We start from the raw sequence: 12,878 nt of genomic DNA, 5'->3' as shown, positions 1-12,878 counted from the left end.
TAGATAGAGGGATAGATAGATAGATAGATAGATAGATAGATAGATAGATAGATAGATAGATAGATAGATAGATAGAGGGATAGATAGATAGATAGATAGAGGGATAGATAGATAGATAGATAGATAGATAGATAGATAGATAGATAGATAGATAGATAGATAGATAGATAGATAGAGGGATAGATAGATAGATAGAGGGATAGATAGATAGATAGATAGATAGATAGATAGATAGATAGATAGATAGATAGAGGGATAGATAGATAGGTAGATAGATAGGTAGATAGATAGATGGATAGAGAGATAGATATGTATTGGCCATTAAGCATATTATATGGTGGAATAGATTCACAGGAAATCTGCTCTGGATAGTTCAGGGGTCTTCTCATAGAAGAGATTGTGTTGGTCCTATGTTCGCATTGACCGATATACTTTTATGCTGTTTTTGCCTCTATTTTGGACCCCATTGTAAAGCTGACTAATCAATATATCTATCTATCACCTAGGACTGCACAGACACATTGCACATGTAGAAGCCTCCGCAGGTTGGTTGTTTTTGGATGTTGAATAGTGAATGGGTTAACACGTTGCTTATCAGGTTGTTTGCATGGTGTTTTATTCTTTATACTGTGAAATCAAATACACCCGGCCTCCGCAAGCTTTTTTTGTTTAGTAGTGTTTTAACCCTTTATATTTGGCCGTTATTTGCTCTCTTATCCATATTGGTCCTTTTATATTTATTAAAACAATATCTTTACCCTTCACGGCAAGATGGCAGCCACGACGGGCACATGACAACAAATCGTAGCGGGAAGGGAGTCACAAAAACAGAAAGAAGAAGCATGCAGGGGGATATACATGGAGGAGGGGGGGCAGTGCAGGCGATCGTAACACTGAGTTTGCAGCTTTTACAGCGTTTCACTTATCGCAATGTCTTACGTGTATGTGGCTTTAAATAACGAAGGTCCAGATATCATAAAAAATAAAAAAAAGGCTGAACCGGGGCAAGAAGCCAGGAGCCCGAGTCTGCTGCTAGAAAGTGAAAGCAGGCTCGAAAGTTTCCAGCACGGCAGCAAACGAGGCGTTAAACTTATGTACATATATATATATATATATATATATATGTATATATATATATATATATATATATATATAAAACTATATATATCGATATCGCATATATACAGAGAGCGAGAGAGACCCTCTGGTTAGATATTATTAGGGGTGTTAATAACGTGCACCAAGAGCAAACGCTAATGAGAAAATATATCCATGTTCATTTTGTATATATCTTATATGTTGTTCTGGTCGTCAAATTGAAGTAAAAAATGTTTTATATATATATATATGTTCTATCTATCTATCTTAGCCATCTCTCGTTTTCTTGCTTCTCTATTTTTTATATGTACATATTCAGTGTATATGTGTGTGTATATATATATATATATATATATACATACATACATATATAACTATATTTTATTAATCAATGTTTTAATACTTTTTTAGCTATGGTATATATTATCTGTCTATTTAATGTGATCTAACTATATTGCATTGTTTCTATCTATTTCTTTATCTATCTAGAATCTATCTTTCTCTCTCCGTCTGTCCCTCTAACTACCTATGTACTGTATTTTTCTATCTATCTATCTATCTATCTATCTATCTATCCATCCATCTATCCTTTCTATCTGTCTGTCTACCTATCTGTTCTTATATGTGCTATCTACATGTCTATCTATCATTCTTTTGCTATATAATCATCCCTGTAATATCTGTAATCTCACTATTTCTCTGTATATAGATATATATATATATTTATATATATACAGAAATATATACTGAATAAGATATATATTACTATTTCTCTGAATATTTCTCTAAATATCTCTCTATAACCTTTAGGAGCCAGTTATATATATATATATATATATATATATATATATATATATATATATATATATTTCGGTACTAATAGATCAATATAGAACAAGGCCCCATGCTCATCGGCTCCTGGTTTTCTCCATCATACACATAGTATAGTAGATACAGTGTCTAAGACTCTGTTCACATGCAGGTTATGGCCTCCATCCATCTATGAGACCTCAGCCCTCTAATAACAATGGCTACTGCCCCAATGACTTATATTGGGGGCCATTGTTTTGAAAGAACATTTTTTTCGGTCAAGTATGAGGTGATTTGCGTCAGAGTCAGCAGAGAATATTTTCTATATAAACTACAAGGGCTCTGTGGTATTCTGTGGTAATAAAGGAATAAAGGTGAACCTGTTAATAATATATATATAACATCTGTTTATATTATCTAAGATTAGACATCACAAAATCTACTAGATAAATAGTAAAATAATTGTGCAAAAATATGATATGTAAAGGCCTCAGCTGTAACTCTTAATCCTGCCATGTAGGCCGGGCCTAGAGAGATCAGAGTAATGTATTACAATCCATACATAATAATAGTATTATAAATCTGGCTACATGAAGGCCGGGCCTAGAGGAATAGGTGAAAATGATCATGACCCACACATAATGTTATATATTTGCTACCATGTAGGCCCAGCCTAGAGGAATCAGTGTAGATTATAGTATTATATACCTGCTACATGTAGGCCCAGTCTAGAGGAATCATTGTAAATTATAGTATTATATATCTGCTACATGTAGGCCCGGCCTAGAGGAATCAGTGTAAATTATAGTATTATATATCTGCTACATGTAGGCACCCGGCCTAGAGGAATCAGTGTAGATTATAGTATTATATATCTGCTACATGTAGGCCCGGCCTAGAGGAATCAGTGTAAATTATAGTATTATATATCTGCTACATGTAGGCCCAGTCTAGAGGAATCAGTGTAAATTATAGTATTATATATCTGCTACATGTAGGCCTGGCCTAGAGGAATCAGTGTAAATTATAGTATTATATACCTGCTACATGTAGGCCCGGCCTAGAGGAATCAGTGTAAATTATAGTATTATATACCTGCTACATGTAGGCCCGGCCTAGAGGAATCAGTGTAAATTAAAGTATTATATACCTGCTACATGTAGGCCCGGCCTAGAGGAATCAGTGTAGATTATAGTATTATATATCTGCTACATGTAGGCCCGGCCTAGAGGAATCAGTGTAAATTATAGTATTATATACCTGCTACATGTAGGCCCGGCCTAGAGGAATCAGTGTAGATTATAGTATTATATATCTACTACATGTAGGCCGGCCTAGAGGAATCAGTGTAGATTATAGTATTATATATCTGCTACATGTAGGCCCGGCCTAGAGGAATCAGTGTAAATTATAGTATTATATACCTGCTACATGTAGGCCCGGCCTAGAGGAATCAGTGTAGATTATAGTATTATATAGCTGCTACATGTAGGCCCGGCCTAGAGGAATCAGTGTAAATTATAGTATTATATAGCTGCTACATGTAGGCCCGGCCTAGAGGAATCAGTGTAAATGAAAGTATTATATACCTGCTACATGTAGGCCCGGCCTAGAGGAATCAGTGTAGATTATAGTATTATATACCTGCTACATGTAGGCCCGGCCTAGAGGAATCAGTGTAAATTATAGTATTATATACCTGCTACATGTAGGCCCGGCCTAGAGGAATCAGTGTAAATTATAGTATTATATATCTGCTACATGTAGGCCCGGCCTAGAGGAATCAGTGTAAATTATAGTATTATATACCTGCTACATGTAGGCCCGGCCTAGAGGAATCAGTGTAGATTATAGTATTATATACCTGCTACATGTAGGCCCGGCCTAGAGGAATCAGTGTAGATTATAGTATTATATATCTACTACATGTAGGCCCGGCCTAGAGGAATCAGTGTAGATTATAGTATTATATAGCTGCTACATGTAGGCCCGGCCTAGAGGAATCAGTGTAAATTATAGTATTATATAGCTGCTACATGTAGGCCCGGCCTAGAGGAATCAGTGTAAATGAAAGTATTATATACCTGCTACATGTAGGCCCGGCCTAGAGGAATCAGTGTAGATTATAGTATTATATACCTGCTACATGTAGGCCCGGCCTAGAGGAATCAGTGTAGATTATAGTATTATATACCTGATACATGTAGGCCCGGCCTAGAGGAATCAGTGTAGATTATAGTATTATATACCTGCTACATGTAGGCCCGGCCTAGAGGAATCAGTGTAAATTATAGTATTATATACCTGCTACATGTAGGCCCGGCCTAGAGGAATCAGTGTAAATTATAGTATTATATATCTGCTACATGTAGGCCCGGCCTAGAGGAATCAGTGTAAATTATAGTATTATATATCTGCTACATGTAGGCCCGGCCTAGAGGAATCAGTGTAAATTATAGTATTATATATCTACTACATGTAGGCCCGGCCTAGAGGAATCAGTGTAAATTATAGTATTATATACCTGCTACATGTAGGCCCGGCCTAGAGGAATCAGTGTAAATTATAGTATTATATACCTGCTACATGTAGGCCCGGCCTAGAGGAATCAGTGTAAATTATAGTATTATATACCTGCTACATGTAGGCCCGGCCTAGAGGAATCAGTGTAAATTATAGTATTATATATCTGCTACATGTAGGCCCGGCCTAGAGGAATCAGTGTAAATTATCAAAACCCACACCTAATAGTATCATATATCTGCCACGAGCTAGGCCCGGCCTAGAGTGTAAAATATCACAGTCAAGTTGTATACCTGCTACCATGTAGGCCCGGCCTAGAGGGATCAGTGAAAATGATCATGACTCCCACATAATAATAATAGTACAGTACTATTATTAAGTACAGGCCCAGAACATGGGTTAGAAACTGTAAGCCAAACACGTCGGGTTATTTTGATTGCTCACAGTGCCCCCCACATCCTCCGAGCGTCCCCCACATCCTGTCGACAGGGGACTATTTTTATGCTATTAAACTTGTTGTTTTATATTGGTCTTGCATCTGTGAAGTTGTTTATATACTCATCTGTGGCTACGTATACAACCGAGCCAATATAGTGTATAGTGATAGATCACGAGTAGCTATACTAGATATAATATATGTATACTAATATATGTATATACATGCTTGTATATATAAAAATATATATATATATATATATATAAAAATGCATATACATGTGTATTAATGTGTGTGTGTGTGTGTGTGTGTGTGAGTGTGTGTGTCTATATATAAAAAGGTGTGTGCATATAAATTAAAATATCCGGGCAACACTAGTCACAATCCATGGTGTGTGTATATATGTATGTATATTTATATGTATGTGTATGTATATATATATATATATATAAATAAAAAAGTATATTAATGCATATTAATATGTATGTACGTGTATGTATATATGCAGATATACTTATATGTATGTGTTTATATATATATTTTTTATATATATATATATATATATATATATAGATAGATATATGTGTATATTTTTATGTGTCTATATACTGTATATATATTTTCAAGTCATTTTAATTATGTAGATATTCTCGTCATAGTAAATTTACGAGTCCCACAAATCGGTTAATTTACGATAATAAACCCTAAAGACGCAAATACTTGACCCCCCCCACCCCCCACAGAACTTGTTCCTCTCGTTTTTTTCTCGGTACACAGATACAGCACCCGTAAAATTTAGTCAAGCCGATACACGTATGATAATAGTCCCACTCTCACTAACTCTGGTCCTTCCTTTTTTTCTTTTTAATCCTCCCTCCTTCAAATTTACCAATGAAGTTAAAAGTATATATTTTTTGATTACGGCAGAGAGAATTCAATTGGTTGAGAGAAATGGCGAGAGATGACGCAACGGGACACTTGGCCGGGTAGAAATGCTGATGTATGCCAAAGCAGACGTACCAAGAACTACTGTTGCTATGAGAGAATTAGCTGGTAGATGTCTGATTGTCCGCCCCCCTCCTTCCCTTCTCTCTCGCGCTCTCTCTCTCTCAGCTTTTTTGGCTTGTACCATCGAGACTGCAAACAGCTCACTGTAAAGAAGAGAGAGGAAGAGTCCGGCGGATGTTTTCATTAGAATGAATAGGAAAAAAATGGGGATACAGGTTAGTGAGAGCGTTAAAGGCGAAGACGTGTATACAGAAGGTGGATGGGGTGGAGGAAGGACGGGTAAGGGACGGAGGGATAAGGGAAAAGGTGCAGCTAGGCATAACCAAAGATTTCGTCCTAATCAGTTACCAACGTTTCAATTTAAAAAAAATCAAAAATTCCCGTTTTTTGGGGGTTTTTTTGACAAGAGGATAAGAAAAGACCCCACCTTAGTTTTCTTCAGTCGTTTTTTTTTCCTCGATTAAGATTTGGCTTTAACTCCTTGACGTTCAAGAAATATTAAAAAAAAAATAATATATATATAAATATATATATATATATAAAAAAAAAGAAGACGAAACGTTAGAAAGAAAAAAAAGAATAAAAAGGAACCGGGAAGAAAAAAAAAAGAAAAAAAAAAAAAGCTCGCAGGATATTTTTTTTTTTTTGTCTTGCTTCTTCGGCAGAGAGAGAGAGAGAAAAAAAAAAGTTTGTTCTGCTGAACTTAGTTGAGCTGCCTTTGGAAACGATGCCAAAAGAGGCAGGATGTTCTCCTTACAATAGCCGTACAGTGATCTGCCACAAATGGAAAAAGCCAAATGTTGGTCTTTGGGAAAGAAGGGAGAAAAAAAAAAAATTCATACACTCGCGCTCCTTCGGTCTTCGTCTCTCAGGCGGGTCGTCCGTCTCTGAGAAAGTGTAACATCTTTTTGCTGCACCGAGCAAAGGGTTAAGGAGCTGCTGTGAATTTTTGTAATTTTTTTTTTAGGGTTTTCATCTCTCGATCTTTTGATTTCCTTTATGATTTTTTGGGTTGTTGTTGTTTTTTATGTTTTTTATGTTGTTGCTTTTTTTTAATAGCTTTTTTTATATGCCGTGAAATGTTTATCGTAAACAAAGAAATAAAAAGGTTTTGGGTAACCGGCAACGTGACATTTGGCATGATTTCTGCAGCTCGCTGGAGGTTATACAGGGGGAAGGGAGGGCACGCGAGGCTGCATTATGAGGTTCGGAGAGAAAATGGAGGGCAGACACTTCTCTCTCCTCCAGCATGGTGGCTCTTCTGCACAATCCTCTGGCATTTTCTAGTCTTTCTCTTGCCGTCTGATTTTTTTTTTCTCCTCCTGTAAGCACACTCAATCAAACTGCAATCATGGCAGCTGGGTTTTTTTTTTTCCAGCCCAGCAGTTGAGCTGTGTCGCCCAAGTGCTTATCAGCTTTTGACTCGGTGCCAAGATCATAGCTCGAAAAGAGCCTAGCAGCTTCGGCTCACTTTTTGCAGATGGTTTTAAAGTGAAGGCAGGGGAGTTACTGTGAGAGAGGAGAAAGAAAGAAGGATGGGTGGGTGGGGGGAAGGCAGGGCACCCACTCGTATAGAATGCCGAATCGGGGAAATCTACGCGTCAGCTGGGTGGCAACGGTGAGAGGTGCCCAAAGGAATTGGGGTGCCATTGTATAGTTGGGTCTTCACGCACACACGTCGTCGCACAAATGTGTATCATATATATATATATATATATATAGATAGATATATATATTATATTTGAATGTGTGTGTGTATATATATAATGTACACACAAATACCACTATAGTATGCGTATACATAATATACGCATGTATATCACTATACATATATAGGTGTGTATATAATATACATATATATATGTGTATATATGTAATTATATGTATGTGTGTATATAATGTACATATGTATGTCAGTATACATATATAGCTGTGTGTGTGTGTATATATATATATATATATATATATATATATATGTGTATATATATCACTATATGTATGTGTGTACATAATGTACACATATATATCACTATACGTATATATGTGTGGGTACATAATGTACATATATCCCTATATGTACTGTATATATGTGTGTATGTATGTAACATACATATATATTTATATATATCACTGTATATGTGTGTATATAGTACACACATATATATCATTCTATGTACATATGCGTATACAGGTAATGTATATATCTCTACCTGTCTATCTATATCACTATATGTGTATGTGTGTATATATAATATACATATACAGTATATCCATATATACAGTACAGACCAAAAGTTTGGACACACCTTCTCATTCAAGGAGTTTTCTTTATTTTCATGACTGAAAATTGTAGATTCACAATGAAGAAATCAAAACTATGAATGAAAACATGTGGAATGAAATACTTAAAAAAGTGTGAAACAACTGAAAATATGTCTTATATTCTAGGTTCCTCAGAGTAGCCACCTTTCGCTTTGATTACTGCTTTGCACACTCTTGGCATTCTCTTGATGAGCTCCAAGAGGTAGTCACCGGAAATGGTTTTCCAACAGTCTTGAAGGAGTTCCCAGAGATGCTTAGCACTTGTTGGCCGTTTTGCCATCACTCGGCGGTCCAGCTCACCCCAAACCATCTCGATTGGGTTCAGGTCTGGTGACTGTGGAGACCAGGTCATCTGGCGTAGCACCCCATCACTCTCCTTCTTAGTCAAATAGCCCTTACACAGCCTAGAGGTGTGTTTGGGGTCATTGTCCTGTTGAAAAATAAATGATGGTCCAACTAAACGCAAACCGGATGGAATAGCACGCCGCTGCAAGATGCTGTGGTAGCCATGCTGGTTTAGTATGCCTTCAATTTTGAATAAATCCCCAACAGTGTCACCAGCAAAGCACCCCCCCCATCATCACACCTCCTCCTCCATGCTTCACGGTGGGAACCAGCCATGTAGAGTCCATCCGTTCACCTCTTCTACAAAGACACAGTGCTTGGATCCAAAGATCTCAAATTTGGACGCATCAGACCAAAGCACAGATTTCCACTGGTCTAATGTCTATTCCTTGTGTTGTTTAGCCCAAACAAGTCTCTTCTGCTTGTTGCCTGTCCTTAGCAGTGATTTCCTAGCAGCTATTTTACCATGAAGGCCTGCTGCACAAAGTCTCCTCTTAATAGTTGTTCTAGAGATGAGAAGGTGTGTCCAAACTTTTGGTCAGTACTGTATATGCTGGTTCGGTATGCCTTCAATTTTGAATAAATCCCCAACAGTGTCAGCAGCAAAGCACCCCACACCATCACACCTTCTCCTCCATGCTTCACGGTGGGTACCAGGCATGTAGAGTCTATCCGTTCACCTTTTGTGCGTCGCACAAAGACACAGTGGTTGGATCCAAAGATCTCAAATTTGGACTCATCAGACCAAAGCACAGATTTCCACTGGTCTAATGTCCATTCCTTGTGTTATTTAGCCCAAACAAGTCTCTTCTGCTTGTTGCCTGTCCTTAGCAGTGGTTTCCCAGCAGCTATTTTACCATGAAGGCCTGCTGCACAAAGTCTCCTCTTAACAGTTGTTCTAGAGAGGTGTCTGCTGCTAGAACTCTGTGTGGCATTGACCTGGTCTCTATTCTGAGCTGCTGTTAACGTGCGATTTCTGAGGCTGGTGACTCGGATAAACTTATCCTCCGCAGCAGAGGTGACTCTTGGTCTTCCTTTCCTGGGGTGGTCCTCATGTGAGCCAGTTTCTTTGTAGTGTTTGATGGTTTTTGCCACTGCACTTGGGGACACTTTCAAAATTTTCCCAATTTTTCGGACTGACTGACTTTCATTTCTTAAAGTAATGATGGCCACTCGTTTTTCTTTACTTAGCTGCTTTTTTCTTGCCATAATACAAATTCTAACAGTCTATTCAGTAGGACTGTCAGCTGTGTATCCACCAGACTTCTGCACAACACAACTGATGGTCCCAACCCCATTTATAAGGCAAAAAATCCCACCTATTAAACCTGACAGGGCACACCTGTGAAGTGAAAGACATTTCCGGTGACTACCTCGTGAAGCTCATCAAGAGAATGCCAAGAGTGTGCAAAGCAGTATTCAAAGCAAAAGGTGAATACTTTGAAGAACCTAGAATATAAGACATATTTTCAGTTGTTTCACAATTTTTTGTTACATATTTCATTCCACATGTGGTAATTCATAGTTTTGATGCCTTCAATGTGAATCTACAATTTACAGAGTCATGAAAATTAAGAAAACTCTTTGAATGAGAAGGTGTGTCCAAACTTTTGGTCTGTACTGTATATGTCTGTGTATATAATGTACATGTATACCACTGTAAATATATATGTGTGAATATATGTTTTACACATATATACATTCATATATGTACAGTTAGGTCCAGAAATATTTGGACAGTGACACAAGTTTTGTTATTTTAGCTGTTTACAAAAACATGTTCAGAAATACAATTCTATATATAATATGGGCTGAAAGTGCACACTCCCAGCTGCAATATGAGAGTTTTCACATCCAAATCGGAGAAAGGGCTTAGGAATCATAGCTCTGTAATGCATAGCCTCCTCTTTTTCAAGGGACCAAAAGTAATTGGACAAGGGACTCTAAGGGCTGCAATTAACTCTGAAGGCGTCTCCCTCGTTAACCTGTAATCAATGAAGTAGTTAAAAGGTCTGGGGTTGATTACAGGTGTGTGGTTTTGCATTTGGAAGCTGTTGCTGTGACCAGACAACATGCGGTCTAAGAAACTCTCAATTGAGGTGAAGCAGAACATCCTGAGGCTGAAAAAAAAGAAAAAATCCATCAGAGAGATAGCAGACTGCTTGGAGTAGCAAAATCAACAGTCGGGTACATTCTGAGAAAAAAGGAATTGACTGGTGAGCTTGGGAACTCAAAAAGGCCTGGGCGTCCACGGATGACAACAGTGGTGGATGATCGCCGCATACTTTCTTTGGTGAAGAAGAACCCGTTCACAACATCAACTGAAGTCCAGAACACTCTCAGTGAAGTAGGTGTATCTGTCTCTAAGTCAACAGTAAAGAGAAGACTCCATGAAAGTAAATACAAAGGGTTCACATCTAGATGCAAACCATTCATCAATTCCAAAAATAGACAGGCCAGAGTTACATTTGCTGAAAAAACACCTCATGAAGCCAGCTCAGTTCTGGAAAAGTATTCTATGGACAGATGAGACAAAGATCAACCTGTACCAGAATGATGGGAAGAAAAAAGTTTGGAGAAGAAAGGGAACGGCACATGATCCAAGGCACACCACATCCTCTGTAAAACATGGTGGAGGCAATGTGATGGCATGGGCATGCATGGCTTTCAATGGCACTGGGTCACTTGTGTTTATTGATGACATAACAGCAGACAAGAGTAGCCGGATGAATTCTGAAGTGTACCGGGATATACTTTCAGCCCAGATTCAGCCAAATGCCGCAAAGTTGATCGGACGGCGCTTCATAGTACACATGGACAATGACCCCAAGCATACAGCCAAAGCTACCCAGGAGTTCATGAGTGCTAAAAAGTGGAACATTTTGCAATGGCCAAGTCAATCACCAGATCTTAACCCAATTGAGCATGCATTTCACTTGCTCAAATCCAGACTTAAGACGGAAAGACCCACAAACAAGCAAGACCTGAAGGCTTCGGCTGTAAAGGCCTGGCAAAGCATTAAGAAGGAGGAAACCCAGCGTTTGGTGATGTCCATGGGTTCCAGACTTAAGGCAGTGATTGCCTCCAAAGGATTCGCAACAAAATATTGAAAATAAAAATATTTTGTTTGGGTTTGGTTTATTTGTCCAATTACTTTTGACCTCCTAAAATGTGGAGTGTTTGTAAAGAAATGTGACAATTCCTACAATTTCTATCAGATATTTTTGTTCAAACCTTCAAATTAAACGTTACAATCTGCACTTGAATTCTGTTGTAGAGGTTTCATTTCAAATCCAATGTGGTGGCATGCAGAGCCCAACTCGCGAAAATTGTGTCACTGTCCAAATATTTCTGGACCTAACTGTATATGTGTGTACATATAGTATATATCTCTTTTGTGTTTATACAAGTATACCATATCACAAAATTGAGTACACCCTTCACATTTTTCATGGGACAACACTGAAGACAGGACACTTTGATATATCCTTATAAGTGTATGATATACAGACATATAGCCATAGATGTATATATGTGTGCATATATAATGTGTATGTATATACAGTATATATACAGTATATATATATAAATATATATATATATATTGCACATATTACGTGTATATACACTATATTTATATACACACATATATTTATCTATATCACCACACATTCATGTGTATGTAAAATACCAATGAGAGGTTTGGACAACTGTTCATGCTATAGTTTTCCTTGTTCTGATTGGAATGTGCACCTTGTAGATTCAGACTGAAAGCAGCAAAACCACGAAGGAACACATATGGAAACAAGGAGTAAAGAAACATATGTGAGAGAAACCATAATATGTGGTAAGCCTGACATAGCTAAAAGATTTAAACACTCTTGGCATTTGCCTCAGAAAATTCACCTAGTAGATTTCCCAAGAAAAGAGACACATCATCATCCATCTCATAGATAGAGGTCTACCAGTCAAGAAAATGCCAAACTGCATCCATGAGAGTTGGAAGAATACGATATGAAGTCCGTCCATCCATTCAAAAGCCAAGAGGTGACGTCCAGGCAAAATATCGGAGTCAATATGTCGGTTCATCACAAGGTCTATCAGTTCTGGGGCAACAAACCCGCCAGTGGAGGCGGCTCATCTACTTCATAATAGTGAGATCACAGATGTCCATACAAACACAGAGCGACGCACGTTACACAAGTCTGGAATGGTGGCCCGAAAAAAGGTGAAGAAGCCGCAATATCAATATCATCATAAGAGGCATCGGCTCGTTTTTGCAAAGAAGTACGAAAAGTGGAAGATTGGAAATGGGCGATTTGGAAAAATGAGATGA

General features: G+C 37.8%; 1 long non-coding RNA gene across 2 annotated transcripts in view; it reads right to left on the bottom strand.

Annotated features, from left to right (window-relative positions):
• The window catches only part of LOC142301127 (uncharacterized), a 192,722-nt gene extending 186,283 nt beyond the window's left edge, over positions 1–6,439 (bottom strand). For both annotated transcript variants that reach the window (XR_012752697.1, XR_012752696.1), the window contains exon 1: positions 6,303–6,439. This is a non-coding gene — a long non-coding RNA (uncharacterized LOC142301127). The remainder of the gene's footprint in view (positions 1–6,302) is intronic.
• Between the last annotated feature and the right edge of the window lie 6,439 nt (positions 6,440–12,878).

Source organism: Anomaloglossus baeobatrachus, chromosome 4 (genome assembly GCF_048569485.1).
Source record: "Anomaloglossus baeobatrachus isolate aAnoBae1 chromosome 4, aAnoBae1.hap1, whole genome shotgun sequence".
NCBI lineage: Eukaryota > Metazoa > Chordata > Amphibia > Anura > Aromobatidae > Anomaloglossus > Anomaloglossus baeobatrachus.
This window is presented reverse-complemented; position numbering and strand designations above follow the sequence as displayed.